The 13,027-nt window shown below is 35.0% G+C and overlaps 1 pseudogene; it reads left to right on the top strand.

The window, feature by feature from the left end:
* Positions 1-9,679: 9,679 nt before the first annotated feature.
* Positions 9,680-10,246, top strand: LOC126511786 (60S ribosomal protein L29-like; annotated as a pseudogene).
* Positions 10,247-13,027: the final 2,781 nt, after the last annotated feature.

Genomic DNA, 13,027 nt, shown 5'->3' with positions numbered 1-13,027 from the left:
ATCCTCTAGTCTTAAAAGTTTACCTGTGCCCTTAAAATTTTATAGAGTCCACTGATAAGTAAAGGCCACACATGTAAGTTCCACTGGTTTAAAACTCTTTCACAAAAATAATTTACATTTGTAATCTTGAATTTGGCTCATAGCTTTGCTGGTTATTTATGTGTCTGTCCTATTGTTTTTCTTTAAAACAATTTCAATGAACTCATAGATTTGTACGTATTAAATTATTAAACTAGACACAACGTAAGTTTGTACAAATCCTTGAAATGTATTTTCATATTTAGTAACAACTTTTCTTCCACACAATTACTACTGACAACTCCCTAGGAAATACTTAGATATAACTGTCATTTTTATACAAAATGTCAGTTACTCTTCCTTTTTAAAAATCTGAAGCTTTCCCAAGATTAATTTGCTATTCTGTCCAAAGGAAGGTATACGAAATAAGTACCACTATGGTTTATAGCCATCACCTCCATGTACCCTTATTTGTCCAGAGCAGAAATCAATTCCAGCAAGGAGAATGAACATCATTAGTAAGAGTGATGTAGTGAGACATTATCAAGGTTTGAGACGAGACAGACAGAAAACAAGCAAAATTCCTATAAATCGTTTAAAAATCACAAGGGTGACAAAGCCATGGTCTGAAAACGATAAGATCTCTACGATAGCTTATTTTATTGCTATAAATTAAAAGTACAGATTCTCATTGTCATGGGCTTGGTTTGAAAAGTTCCCTGAAATGTCGTGCGTTGAGGGTTTATTTGCCATTGTTGACCATTGGAAAGTGACTGGATGCTGGAGATCTGAGCTAATCATTCCAGAGACATTCAGAGCTGGGACAGGACCAATTATAACTGACACAAACATAAACGTTCATTTTCTTTCTTGTCTCCCATTGAGTACAAAGGCTACATTTGCACTGTAAGAGGAGAGAGCATCCATCGCTCTTCAAGGTAAGGTAGATAGTATTTCTCGGAAGCAGAAATCAAGAGTCCCCAGACCTCAAAACTTCTATACCTTGATTACTATGTTTCATCCTGTTAGACTGATAAGATCCAGATCTGTGACTTATAACCCACCCAGTCACATGGAGTTTTTCTCTGGTAAATGCAAACAGATTAAGACAATCTCTTAAATTAACACATAACTGCATTAGGCATAGAAAAGAAATGTAGAAAATATATGTGATCGAATAGTACTTTGTTACTGTTTTTACTGTTTAAATTTTTGATCTTACGTCTTTCATATTCCTAACTCTATCCTATTAATTAATGAGAATGTTCCATCATGCTTTATTCACACTTATAAACTAATGTATATTTATATAACTTAGTTTTTCTAAATCTTTTTCTTTGTTGAAATTGCTCTCTCTTACACATACACACACACACACTGTCTAGAACTGTCTAGAATATGTCTATAAATAAATATCAGTATAGGAGATTTTTCATATTGTTGTTTCATCTTAGACATGGAGTTGAAATATGACCACTCACCTCTTCAAGTTGCACAAAGCATTGTATTAACCCCCCAAACTAAATTTTAATAGGTCACTTCACACTTTTAAAGTGATTGTGTATTTTCAGTATTCCTAAAGAGCAAGGACCAAACCAATAGTTTGAAAGCACTATGGAAAATCCTGAACTACTTTATTCATTATGAGAACACTTTATTATAGCAGTAACAGTTTAATGCCCTGCAGTGGTAATTCAAAATAAGAAATTAAGTGTATATTTGTGTTATCCTGAGTTATTTATATATTGAATAAAATAATATTGCTGTACAGGATATTGTGCTTCGGAGCAAGGATATGCTTTCAAGCAATTTGTTTAATTGTATGTAATCAATATAGGATGTTGTTAAGTTAATTCAATCTGCATCCTGTAGAATTGATTGAAGTTTTAGTCAGAACACTTTTTATGGAATTTTAGTATAAACTAGGTCAGTTAGAAAAAAGCGAAAAGAATAGATTCTGTGTATACTAATTTTTCAGTCCATGACATGCAAAGGGAAGGTTTCTAGGACTGCAATAAAAAAATCAATTAGAAACAGATGGACCAGCAAAGCTAAGAATCATAAACTCTCTGTATTTTCCCTTTCTATATAAAATTTAAAGAGGAAAGGGAAGAATGTATCTATTTTATAAATGTATAATAATGTTTATACATTTATATTAAATAAAATATTTCAATGTTTAAAAGTATCAAAGATTGATATTTATTATGATATCATCTATACATACATATACTTCTTATGAACATTGAAAATGTATCCATATAAATTATAGATATAAGTATTCTGATCTTTAAAAATACCTTGACACCTAAAATAGTCTATATGTTTTTGGAGTGGTATGTTTGGCCTTATGATGGATTCAACTTTTATAATGAAAAGTCTGTATAACAGCGAGAAGGCTCTTAGACTGTATCACAGAGGCAACAATATTTCATGGGATAGAGACAATTTTAGTATATTTTTTAGATTCTAATATCAATAAGAAAAGCAATTTCAACTAAACTATAGCATTTAAGTGCTTTAGAATCACCGATATAAGAATTTCTGGTATAAAAGATGTGGTGGTTGGGGTAAGAATGACCCCCTTCTGCTCATATTTTTAACTGCTTGACCATCAGGGAGCGGCACTTCTTAAGAGGAATTAGGAACTTTAGCATTGTTGGAGTATGTGTGACTTGTTGGAGGAAGTGTATCACTAGAGATGGGCTTTGGGATTTCCAAAACTCAAACTGCCTGTGGATCCAGATGTAGACCCCTTTGCTCCTTTTCTAGCAATGCATCAGTCTGTGTGCGGCCATGCTTCCTGACACGATGATCCCAAGCTACATCTATGAAGTTGTAAGGCAGCTCCAGTAAGTGTTTTCCTTCTTTAAGAGTTGCCATGGTCATGGAGTCTCTCCACAGCAAGAGAACATTGACTTAGACAAAGATGGAAGCATGAGTCAGGCTGAACATAATGAAGCCAATTTAATCGATTTATAGAACAAAATTTCTTAAATCTAGAGAATTAAAAAGCACATTAATGTATAAGATGCGGTTTGAACACCAACAAAAAAAAGTCTCTAAAACACTGGAGAAAACTAAGAGCAAAATGTAGAAATAATTATTTGAGACAAATCACCTAAGTGCCAGGTACACACACCCACATTCACGTGGGCACACGCACACACACACACACACACACACACACACATACACACATCTGTGAGAATAACAGCATACGCTACCATATCCTTAAGTCCATTAAGAGTCAGACCCTCGGGTTGACAGCTGCCAGTTCCTCGTGGAAGAGCAAGTCAATGAAGATTTAGCAGATTTCACTAGCCTGACACAATCAACATGGAAGGACACTCCAAAATTAAGTGCTTTTTGAGGCACAGGGATACACAGGAGGGAAAAAAGAAAACTGTTTCAATATGTGATGTCCTTTCTTATAATCCTCAATGTCTTCTTAATCTTTCCAATGTTCTATTTTATATGTAGACATAGCTATGTAATATACAGGAAATAGTGCAAGTACTTATGTCTAATCCTCCTCAAGTACCAAAGACATCACTACTTCATCTCTACAAAAATAAGTCCATGTGGGGTATATGCTGAGGCCACTTAAGTTAAAAGTTTAGATGCCCATTGAGTTAATACCCTTCACAAATCAAACAGCACATTTTATGGCTTTCAGAAGGAAGACATTTTCATGGGTAATATATGGAATTTTCTCTTACTGACAACGGAACAGTCATTCACAAAAGACCCCTTTATAATGGCGGCTCAGATTCCAGGACACCATTGCTGTTGTGGCAGCAGATGGAAGAGTAAATAATTGGATGAAATTTGGGGTTGGCTGCATTCATACAGTGTTGTTCATATCTATCCTGTTGATGCCACTGATAACTAAATACAGAAAAAAAAGAATGAACAGTTCAAAGAAAAAGGTTCAATTTAAAATTTTATATCCTGGTCTTTATGAAGCAGTTCCAAAAACTCATTTCAGAATAAACTCCAGCAGCTAGGATGTAGTCACCATCTGGCAAGCCCAAGATTTCTTTAAACTCTGTCTACTTTCAGATTAATTCATGGGATTGATGTATTATTGTAGAAAATCATTTAAAGGTATACTTTATTTGTCTTTTAATTAAACAAAATGAGTATATGCATTTAAAAGTGTCCTGAAATCACATAGAAGTAAACAACACTGAATGAACTCAGTAGGTTGTATGTGTGCATGTGTATACAGACACAAACACACACACACATGAATAGAGGTCATGAATTTGGGAGGGAATAGGTAAGGCATGAGAGGGTTTAGAGGAAATAAAGGAAATGGGAGAAATGATATAACTGTATGTTAATTGAAATAATATAATCTTAAATTCTACTCTAGAAACTGTATACTCACAAGTTAACTGCAGAAAACAAATTGAAACAGGAGAGTATAATTATAAATGATTTCAATGTTGCATGTATTGTATAAACATATTCGTTTATAAAAATAGTATTTTTCTTTGAAAACTGAATTTAAAGAGACTCAGTTTTTTAACCAAGGAATGATGCCTTATCTATACTCTGCAGGGCACGACCCTAAGATGTGAAGTGCTGTGGTAACTAGTTGAGGTAACCAATGGTTCTCATTCTGTATTCCTCGGTTTTCCTCATAAATTAAGCACAATGATTTTCCTTAGAAGGAATCACACGCGGGAGTGGAAATATTAGTAACATCATATTACAGCAACCAATCCTGGAAACTGAAAGTTGAATTCTGCGGATTTGTATTTATTATGAGACACCGAGAAAATTTTCCTTTAGCTTCTAATAAATTACCACTACTTTATTATCTTAAACAATTCAGTGAGTTTATCTTGCCTTTCTATCATTCCTGAAATCTCTTGTAAGTGACAATGGGCTAAAATAAATGCACCACCGAGGCTACATTCCTTTCCTAAGACTGTGGAAGAGAACAGCTCATTACTAGTCTATCTTCCCCAAACTCAGCTCGAACTTCAGCTCATGAACTCCTTCTCACATTCAAATGTGTAAATTGACAACAGCTGCAACACGGTATACTTCTGCTGTGTTTATTTTTTGGACTATTGTATATTTTGAGGAATTTCTAAAACGATTGCTATACCGCTTTTATAAATTTACATTCCTAGCAGTATTGTGTAAGGGTTCCTCTCTCTCTCTTGACAATCTTTTCAGCATTTGATATAAATTGTTCTCTAGATGGTCATCATTCTTATTAGGTTGAGATGGTCTGTGCATGCCAATTTAATTTGCATTTTCATGATGACTAAAGATGTTGGACATTTCTTCACATATTCATTGGCCATCTTTATTTGTTCCTTTGAAAGCTAACTCTTCAGTTCATTATCCAAATTATTAATTGGGTGACTTATTTTTTCTGTTAAGTACTAATTGGTTTCTAGTGTAAGTATGCCTGACAGACTCCTGAAAGAATACTTCCTTGTCCTGTATTTGGAAAATATTCTAGCAGCTTAGAAATTTGGGGAAATTTTAAGAAGTAGAAGAAGCACTAGTCATAAATGCTCTTAGTAGTGAATTACAACAAGATGAAATGGCTCCTGATCCCTCGAGCATAAATAAACTTTGTTAGAGACTCTGAATCACATCCCTGCAATAGAACATAAACAGGAAGTCACATGGATAAGGAACACAGCTATATATAAAAAGCAGTGATAGGAAGAACATAAGAACTGACTTTTACAATATGCAACGCTGTGTCTGTTGCACTGTCTCAAGTATAAAGAGAGACGTCCATCTTTAAGGAATCTAGACAAAGTCTTTACAATCGCCAATAACTGAGTCTGAAAAAAAATGGTTGTAAGTCTTTGACCAGGATTCAAATACATATAAACTGATTGGAAACTATTATCTGTGAAATTTTAATTCATCTTCTCCCATATAATGTAAGTATTAATAGAGGACAGCATTAATAAATGGTTATTTCAAGACAATTATTCTACCTAGCATCCCTGGTTCAAATATATTTAATGAGGAAAGAAGGGATTCTGGAAGTCACATAAAACTTCTTGGCTGTTCTCATACAGCTACCTTTTGGCAGTAATGGGTAGACTGTAAGCTCTCCTTGAGGTTATGATAGGACCAATGTCATTTTAGGTTCAAGTTTACCCTGGTAAAGTGAATTATTTATTATCCTAGGTATTCAGCAAAAAAATAGCAACATCTGAAGCCCCAAAAACTCTTGTATTTTACCTTATATGTTGAGCATCAAGTGCTGTAATGTGATTACAATTTTGCATTTTCAAAGTTTGTATTAGTAGTGATTATGAGTTGCACTTTTATCACAAGGAAAACAGTTCAATGAAGGAAAGATGGGCAATGACAAAAAATCACCTCAAATGTTATTCAATAATACATGCGCTCACCTCTTTACTTCCTGGGCATCAGGAAGCAGTGAGAGATACAGGGAGGGGCAAGGGCAAGCTATATCCTTCAACCATATGCCCCCAATGAGCTACTTCCTCTAACTAGCCTTTGCATTCAAAGAACTGATTCAGATGGCCGTTCATCCTTGATGAACTAATTGGTGGCTTTAGTTCTCTGTGATCTCACTCATGCCAACAGCAATGGCGTTTGCCTTCAATACCTGGAGTGTCTCCAAACCACGGCAAAGAACTCCTCTAAGAAAATTATTCAATCTCTTAATCACCAAACTGTAGAAAACTCTATATCTTTCTAATAAAGATCACTGAGTCCACTCTGCACCCCTCACGTGGGATTAAAAATTTAAATGTTTATGCTCGTTCAAAAAATACCACAAAATAATCTTCAACTTGGATTTCTTTGCAGATTAAAAGTTGCTATAGCAGTCAGAAGTTACTATAGTAACTGGAAGATGGTAAAGAAATCGAGATTGGAAAATCAGTAGACCAACCAAAAAGTGACCCAAATACTTAGATTATTAAATTTAAGCATGTGAAGCAGAATGAGGCATGGTAGTGCATGCCTTTAATCACAGCACTCAGAAGGCAGCAGTAGGATTCTCTGAGTCTGAGGTCAGTGTGGTCTACAAAGAGAGTTTCAGGACACACAGGGAGCTGTTGCACAGAAAAACCCTGTCTCTAAAAGCAAACAAAAAGAATGTGAAGCAGGAGCTCATGAAAAACCAGAAAAGAATTAATAGTCTATGAGAGACTACTAATCTGGGTGTTTGGAATCAGAGAGAGAGAGAGAGAGAGAGAGAGAGAGAGAGAGAGAGAGAGAGAGAGAGAGAGAGAGAGAGAGAGAGAGAGAGAGAGATTGAGATTGATTTAAACAGAGACTACATCCCAATGCAGTGTTTGTCATAAAGCATTTGCAAGGCATACAAGATAATGAGATATTAGAGGCTGCTTGCAAGATGTGATCAATGATTTGGACATCCTCAGATTATCCTTAGGACCAGTTACAGGTGACTTTACCCATGAACTTTTTGTAAGAAATGTGGGTGACATTTATTGAAAAGTGAGTGTAAGCAAATAGAGAAAGAAGGAATGCTTCTCAACTCATTTTATAGAAAAGTATTATTCTGATTATTAAACAAAAACTACATTACAGAAGAAGGTAACTACAAACTCATATTATTTATAAATTCAATTATACTTTATAACATCATAATAAAATTCAGCAATAATTAGCCCTTTTATAATTAATTTTTACATATGTAACATTAAAATTTATTTCTCATAAGAAAATAAATTGAGGTAAAGTATATTTTTATAGTTCATGCAAAAGTTCACTTGTGTTTCAGTAGATAAGGAAGTTCTTTATACACTTAAACTTTTCCATAATTAAAACATCCAACAAACAAGGAGTTAATGAGTCAACCTTGACATTATAAGGGGAATCTATGAATTTTTCTCAGAAAAAAAATCATGCTAAAATGTCAAAGACAGAAAGATATTTTTTTCCTATTGGAATTGAACACAGATGTTTTCTCTTAGCCTTTCTATTTGACACTGTACTGGAAATTCTACTGGGATCCGTTAGGTATAATAATAATAATAATAATAATAATAATAATAATAAAGACACTCAATTTGGAAAGGAAATCAAACTATGTTGTAGATGAATTTATGCCTAACAAATTTAGAGGATTCACTGATGTGGGCCCCTGGTCTCCCTTACTCCTGGGGTGCATTGGCGGGGACAGTTTGTTATTTGTTAACTAAGCTTCCTGTGTGTTTCCGTGCTATCCCTGCCCCACCTGGTGATTTAGCTGCAGGCAATCTTCTCCATTGTTAACTAAGTTTCCTGTGTGTTTATTTCCCACCTCCCTGGGTGGTGAGATCTTTGTGCTGCAGTTAGGTAGAAAAGGGCTTCCCCAAGTCTGAATAAACAGCATTCGCTTGATCTCCTATCGAATGACCCTGGTCTCTGTGTCTTGTGTTCAATCTCCAGGCCCTTGCCCGGACTCGCATTCGGTACAGCTGCGCGCGAACTGTACCGAGGGTGTAACACCACACTGAATTCATTATACTTAATAAATTCCACAGTATTACTGAATGTAAGGTACTTTACAAAATGAGAGCTGAGTACATGGCTTATTGGAAGTGTTGGCTCTCGTAGCATAAATTTAAATTTCCAAAATCTATACAAAAGCTAGACACATGTTGCAAATGTGTAACTCAAGTGCTTCCAGATAATAGAAGAATCATTCTCCATTCACTGGTCAGCTAATGTGACATACTCAGTAAAAGAACAACAAAAAGACAGTCTCAAATAACACAAAAGTTGAGTACCTATGGGAGGTTTCCCTCTGACTTTCATGGACATCTGCCGTAAAGAAAAGGAATGTATGTATTAGCACACACGTATCATATTTTTACACCTTCAAAATGCAAAAGTAATTGCACCTCTACATTAAAAGTATTATTAAAAATGAAATTAATTCAATCATTTCCACATTTTTCAATATGAGAAATGATTAAATTAATTATGAATACATTTAACAAAACTTGTAAAAAAATTTTTTGTAGAACTTCAATCCCAAATAATGCAGGAAATAAATAAATATTTAACAAATGGAAAGAAACCAATTAATAATGGATTGGAGGACCTGACACTCTTTAAGATCCAGTAGAGATTCTTCCATAGATCCTCCAAACTATGTAGTAACAGAGGTAACTCTAAAATATATGTGGAAGCATAAAACATTTTAAATCATCAACATGGAAAGTGAAAAGTCAAAGCATTTGGAATATCAATATACCAGAAGTTAAAACATTGAATAAGAAATGGTTCAGCGGTTGCATACAGTTCCTAGCAAAAGGAAGTTAAGAAGACCAGTGAAATAGAAGTAGTAGAAATATATACAATATATACATTGAGAAGAGATATGCTCTTCAGGTGTATCCAATGGAAATGAGTATGTGCTTGTAAACAAATAGATTGCACATGTTGAACTCTGAAAATTCCTTATTGATATACAAAACAGAGGCCCTGAATTGAAGTGGAAATTAAGGGAGGAGAGGATTAAGAGAATTGAAAGAAGAAGACAAAAAGTTCAAAAGAAGGAAAGGAAAATGAGAAGTGATATAACTACAGTTTAATAATTTTTTTTTTAAAAAGTGATAACTCAAAATACAGAAGAAATAGTTTAATTAAAATAAGCAGGAGAGGGGAGCCGCTGATTACCGTCCAGCCATGGCCAAGTCCAAGAACCACACCACACACAACCAGTCCCGGAAATGGCACAGAAACGGCATCAAGAAACCCCGGTCACAAAGATACGAATCTCTCAAGGGGGTTGACCCCAATTTCCTGAGGATCATGCGCTTTGCCATGAAGCACATCAAGAAAGGCCTGAAGAAGATGCAGGCAAATAATGCAAAGGCCATGAGCGCACGTGCGGAGGCCATCAAGGCCCTGGTGAAGCCCCAGGTGGTGAAGCCCCAGGTGGTGAAGCCCCAGGTGGTGAAGCCCAAGGTGCCAAAGGGCCCCAGCCGCAAACTCACCATCTGGCTTTAATTGCTCACCCCAAGCTTGGGAAGCGGATTAGAAGCTACATGGCCAGGAGTCGTAGGCTCCAAAATACAAAGCCCAAGATTCAAGCCGAGGCAGAGGCCTCAGCTGCAGCTCAGGCTCCCAAAGGTGCCCAGGCCCCTGTGAAGGCCCCATAAAAAAAGGTCTCAGTCTGCCGATGTGAAGACAGATGGACTGGTGTGAACACCTACACGGTATTTGCAGATGTTCAGGACCTTATGCTGTTTTTACAAATAAACTTGAGGCAATTATTAAAAAATTATATTAAATATAAACTATTAAAAAATAAACAAGCAGGAGAATATGGTAGATATTTTTATACAGGGCACATAATTATCCACAAATAACAAGAACTAGGTTGAGTGTAGTTGATCCTAGCACTGTAATACTATAAATTAAAAACAAAAATATAAAAAAAATGAATATAATTTCTATCCATTAGATGCATGCTATAACTACAATGAGAAGGTTTTAACACCAATGATGATGACAGAAGAAAAAGATTAATAATGCTAAACACTGTCAGGAGTGTTAAAAAAGATTTTTATGAGGCCGGGCGGTGGTGGCGCACGCCTTTAATCCCAGCACTCGGGAGGCAGAGGCAGGCGGATCTCTGGGAGTTCGAGGCCAGCCTGGCCTACAAGAGCTAGTGCCAGGACAGGCTCCAAAGCTACAGAGACACCCTGTCTCGAAAAACTAAAAAAAAAAAAAAAAAAAAGTACTGCTGGTGGGAATATAAAATAACTCAACTGTTTTGAAAAGTTGTCTGGATGTTTGCAAAGGATTGAACTGTTTTATGTCCCACAATTGTATGCTTAGACTAATTGTTAAAAGAAATAGCATGTTATAGACAAACACAACTTGAACAGAAATTTTTATGCCTTCAATAATCACAGCAGTCAAATGTAAAAGCAAACCACATGGCCATTCTTGGTTCAGTGAGCAAAATGAGTTTTCCATAAAGACCATCATTCGTCATTCCATTTCATGAATGAACCTTGAACACATTATACTATTTGAAAATGTCCCGTCACAAATAGTGAAGAGTTACTTGACAAAATGTTCAATACATCCCAAACAGATAATGTTTTCAAGGGAAAACAGACCACTGAGAGCCCAGAGTTCACAATTGGAAGGAATGTAGTGACTTTTGACATGTATGGGACTTTTTTCGGATAAGGATGAAAGTGTCTTAAAGTTTAGTCTTTTTGTGGTTGCCAAAACTAAAAACATAACATATATATATAATATGTATATATTTTATTTATCACGCTCATCATATATATCATATATTATATGCATTATTCAAGTATATTGTAGTATATAATGCATGGCATATCTGCTGTGTATCATATGCATTATATATTATATTCGACAATTTTAGGGAATATATTTTCAGGTGTAGTTATTCTGGCATGATGCTGGCAATATCTTTGAAACAAACATTGAAAGTAGTGGCCACCTGCACATTCTTTCTGTGTTGTCCATCTTCATCAATGACTGCTTTTGAATGATTACAGTTACTCTTTATTTCCTTTACCTGTTAGTTGATAGCAAATCAGAAATAATCACATGTCTTTCCCATGCCTCCAGGGGTCGTGTTGGGAAGGACAAGAGTCTTCCTGCACATGCTTCCCCTATAGAGAGCAAGGGGCCTGCCAGACGAAAAAACCACACTTTTGTTTGCTTCTTTTATCACTCACGTAGTCAAAACACATCAAATGACCTATGCCCCAATCAGGAGGCTTAAGCCGTTTATTACTGATACAGAAGAGGAGAGTGGATATGCGGTCTTAAATTAAAATCAAAGACAGCGTCTAAAATAGTCATGGAAAGGACTTGTCCTAAGGGAAGTACAAGAATAAAGATAACTCATCTCTCTCTTAGCATTACATAGTAAACTAGTCTTACATGGCTTCACTGAGGCTAATAAGTTGAGCCAACCCTTTTCTCTGAGAATTCCAATTAAAATCATCGCTCTCACAAATATAAAATATTTTATAGTTTAATAAATTATATTTCAAATTTTGGGTCTTTCATATATATGAGCACAGTTATTAAAATATATTTAAATTTGTCTCTTTATCTTGCTCTAATCAGTTAAAACGACAGTGCTTAGGTTCCATTTGCAAAGGACATATTATAATCTTTATTTCCCTTGAGTTTTTACTTTTATAACATATTTTTTTTCAAGTTTGATGATAATAGAGGGTCATCATGTGACAGTTTTTGACTTTTATATCTATAATTTGGTATTATAATAATTGGGCTGTGGATATCAAATGAATTTTTGCTAAAAATTTCACTAGAAATTATATCTTATGCTCAAAAATGTTCTCAGTTCATGATTCAATACCACAAATAATTTAGGCTTCCCATTTTGGCAAGCAAGGAATATTCAGAATATGGGCAGCATCACACACAGACTACTTGTGTGGATTTTTCTTTTTCACCCTTTCTGGCATCGGGATGGTATTTCTAACCACATGAAGAAGAAAACCTATCTATCTGAATAAGAATATGCACCTAAGGGTCAGGAAAAACTACAGGGCAAACTCTTTGAATATATCTTTCTGAATTGAAATACTGATCTTTCAGCTTGATAATAGGATCTATATTGTACTAGATAATGCCATTGTATTGCTTCCTAGATCTCAAGATACTCTTATAAAATATGTTTAGAAGGAATCTTATAGGAATCAGAAATCTTCATGGTGATTTCAAGGTACAACATTGCAAAGATATATAAGCAGTCCTTTACAGAATTATATTTTAATTAGGTATTTTTAAAGAATAACTTGTGTTTTAAAATATGTCAGTCACAAACATTTGTTAAGTACCATTATGAAACGTATCAGTCAATATGCAGATTTACCCTTTAAATCATAAATATAATAAATTCAAATGTTCTCTTTGTTAATGAAGTAGATGCCTTCTTATTTCTTTTAGTTCTGTGTCTACTATCTTATTCTATCTTGCACTTTACAACAGACAGAAACAGAAGACA

The sequence above is a fragment of the Alexandromys fortis genome, unplaced genomic scaffold (assembly GCF_014885135.2).
Source record: "Alexandromys fortis isolate MF-2015 unplaced genomic scaffold, M_Fortis_MF-2015_v1.1 scaffold_65, whole genome shotgun sequence".
Lineage (NCBI taxonomy): Eukaryota > Metazoa > Chordata > Mammalia > Rodentia > Cricetidae > Alexandromys > Alexandromys fortis.
Note: the sequence above shows the minus strand (reverse complement) of the source record. Positions and strands in the feature narration are given on the sequence as shown.